The 3,547-nt window shown below is 43.1% G+C and overlaps 1 long non-coding RNA gene across 1 annotated transcript; it reads right to left on the reverse strand.

The window, feature by feature from the left end:
• Nucleotides 1-2,303: 2,303 nt before the first annotated feature.
• On the reverse strand, nucleotides 2,304-2,926 carry LOC131705271 (uncharacterized). Its single transcript, XR_009310272.1, has 3 exons — nucleotides 2,711-2,926; nucleotides 2,478-2,595; nucleotides 2,304-2,393 (listed from the first exon to the last, which is right to left on the reverse strand). It is a non-coding gene; the product is annotated as an uncharacterized LOC131705271 (long non-coding RNA).
• Nucleotides 2,927-3,547: the final 621 nt, after the last annotated feature.

Consider the following 3,547-nt stretch of genomic DNA (forward strand, 5'->3'; position numbering starts at 1 on the left):
ATCTGAAAGACAGCACACCTTGTCAAGTAAAACAAGCATCAATAGATCAGGCAGTACCATCAGCCAATGAGGATTACTGAATTGAAAAACAAATATATTGCATCATAGTAAGCGTTTCTTGCAAATGTGCAGTTATAGGTTTTCATTCCAACTCACTAAAGATTTGAGCACAGTGACCATTTGCTGCTTGCAAAGCAATCCAAACCATGCATTGTGGTACAAGACCCCCATCCCAACACTCCACTTTACCTGTCCTTTCAGTGCATCCCGGCCGCTTGTGAAGGAAAACATTTTCACTTCAAACCTCTTCAGATGGGATGGGAACAGCACTATTGCATTGCTGGAGACTGGGTGAAAGATGGTCAAGTACTCATCTGCAGAGTTCTCACAGCTAGAAAGAGAAAGTAGGTCAGGAGCACATCAGCCACAACTCCAATTCCTAGGTTTTGTAGCAGCAATATCATATTCCAGCATCTTACCTGTCCACAACAACATCCCACTTTGGAGAGCTATTCCTGTCAGCAGAATAGGTTGCCCAGCAGTTCTCCAAAAACAATTCAGCCTGTGGATCCCTGCTGTACAGGAGCTCTACCTCAAAATACAAGGGTCTTCGCAAGTAATTCACAACAGGGTAATCCTGAGCTCCATAGAAGTCATTGTAGGTTGAATCTGCAGAGATGCAAGGGAGAATTTTATAGGTGGAAACACGCTACTAGAGCATCTATATTATTTAAATTGCCAAGTCCTACCCAATGCAAGCCGCATGATGACCGCAAGGTCCCCCAAGCCAGGCTGGACTACAGGTGCAGGATTATTCTGGTACAAGAACTGTACTACCTTGCTGTCATTGACCAGATAGTGACAGGCAACTCTCAACCTGGAAAGAGGAGATGGGGTTAGCAGAGTTTCAGCCTCAACCACAAGGATACTCAATTTGATTGCAATCCTTACCGGTAAGATGTGAACAGCACTTCATTCCCATAAGTCAGGAGGTTGTTGTCAAACTGGAAGAGAAATCAAAGACCCAGGTTGCAATGAACTTGTAGATTTAGTATGGAGCTGCATACCAAGTTGCAGACTAGCTAATATGGTACTCTGGATCATCCCCAGCTGTGTACTAACCTAGTACCAATTAAACAATTTAAAAAATAAAAATGGTAATGAATATTGCAATTTCATAATTGAACACTTTTTTGGGACCTCATGATTGTTACAGTTAGTATGATACCACAAGTCTGTCTACAGAAACTGCTAGACTAATATGGTATTGTTTTAGTAACCTCTAGGAGGGCAACAGCAGTTATTTTGGATTTGTTGCAAATACACATTTGAATACACAGCTGGTGACTCTTGAGCTGCAATTGGTATCAACTTGTGTATTAGTTTAGTCCCGGCCTCACCACGGGATCATCCCCAGTAAGTACGCTCCTTCCAGTTCACTGCAATTGACCCAAAAGGTCTCTAGGCAGCACATGCAATGCCATAACCAAGAGTCATGTCATGTGTCACAACGCCTTTGTCAACTGGACAAGCAGTTCAATACAAAAGGTGGCATCCTTCAGATGTCCACAATTCATGCAAGTAATTCAGCGGATAGAAACACAGGTCACCATGGCTCCCCAGATTGATCCAGGGGTGTTGGAGCCAACTTGTCAATATGTTGAACCTCCTCAAAATATGGTTTTAAATGTGGTCAATACCAACCCTTCTAGTTGTGCCACAGGAGTTGACATTGAAGTAGAAAAGCGCATTGATAGCATCAGACTGAAGAGGCCGGCAAATTGGATCCCTTAGAGTTAGTTGACTAGGAGACAAGCTGGGGACAGATTCCACTTTCACAGCAAGAGCTGCCATAGTGCCATTGGTGAAGCAATCTGAAAACACAGCATTTGGAGCGAGGTTAAGGAAACAGATTATAGCTTCAATACCAATTCATGCAGCCTTGTGCCAATCTCAAAAGCAGCTATTCTAAAGAATGCTTTGTTCACAGGAGAGTTACCAATCATCTTTGTAGGGAAACTGCAGGACAGGGAGAAGTCAGCCACCACAACCATGGTCCCAATATCCTTCAAGGTCAAGTCAAGCCTGCTTCTGATGCCTGAAGAACTGATCACCTACAGAGACAATACATCAGGTCAGTAATGTGTTGAACCCAAAACAGCTAAACACATTTTAAAGTTCCATCACTTACTTCATATGTGGCATCAACTGAATTGTATGGCACACAGTCACCCAGAAATTGGTAGAGTTGGCATTATACTTGTACAGGGCAAGCAGACTTCCACCAAGTTCTCTTGAGCCCACAAAAGGAATCCAGTTGCGACCCATGTTGCCATATGTTACCATGGTATAGAATGCAGCACCATCACAGTAGCCAGTTACTGTAGGTGGAACTGCAAGAGGAAGAGCAGTTGTCAGGGCAATGGACTGGATTGGTTAGAAAAGGGTAGTTGTAGACCAAATAGTCAGGCACTTACTGATGTCTTTGAGAATGGCTTCGACTACAGCAGGATGAGTAAAGGGTGTATTCTCTGGCACTATATTCAGCAAGTAGGTCAGGGGCAGAATGTAGGTTCTGGTGTCTGGAGGAGTTACCTGAAAGAGAAAGGGTTTGTAGTATTAAACCCAAAGTCAAACAGCAAGCAACACGTCCACAGGAAGCAAGTGTTTTCAAAAGGGCAATTGGATGGTTGAACAGGTGGGATGTTACCTTTTGCTTCACATTGGGGTCCTCAAATGGCACCTGGAGAGTGTAGGTCTTTGATCCATTGGGAAAGACATGCTCCTGGACATGATAACCTTTTAGGTTGGCTTCTGGCACAGTTAACTTCTCTGGTCCAACTATAAATTTGACCAGCTCCACATCAGGCAGGAATGTCCCCAGGGTCACATTGAACACTCTGGCTTTAGGAACAGTGTCTGAAATTAAAACATGCAGTTAAACCTGCTTGCAGACTCTCCGGCACCGTCACTCTGAGTGCTCTTTGAAACAGACTGGGTTTGTATTTATATTCATGTTGGGTTAATCAGAGATGACTATCGGCGGCCCGTCTGTAGTACTACCGGAGATTTTAATTGCACAGTTTGTACCACTCTGTGCAGCACCGTCCCGTTTGTAACACGGTACGTGAACTGCATTCTGCTAAACAAAACATCACAACAGCAGCAGCTCCATCTACTGGACAAAACCCAGACATGCACGTTGAAACAATGATCCAGTTCAATATCTACAAAGCCTAAACAAGACACTATTAGCGAAGCCCCGAAAAAGAAAATATTCTACAAAACAGTTTAAAATCAAATATTTAATTGTTAATCTAACCATTTTAGTTACTGTGGAACTACTTCTCTCAGTGGAAGGTGACACAAATAACAATTATTAAAATAAAGTTTAAAGTCTTCTTTATTTACCAACAACACACTCCCAGACCCATTTAATAATAGCAATAATACATTCCAGGGTCTGTGTGTTATCATGAGATATATCACCACTTCCTGGGCGGTTGAAGAACTCGACTTCGTCTAGTGCCTCCCAACGCACCCAAGG

The sequence above is a fragment of the Acipenser ruthenus genome, chromosome 35 (assembly GCF_902713425.1).
Source record: "Acipenser ruthenus chromosome 35, fAciRut3.2 maternal haplotype, whole genome shotgun sequence".
NCBI classification, from domain to species: domain Eukaryota; kingdom Metazoa; phylum Chordata; class Actinopteri; order Acipenseriformes; family Acipenseridae; genus Acipenser; species Acipenser ruthenus.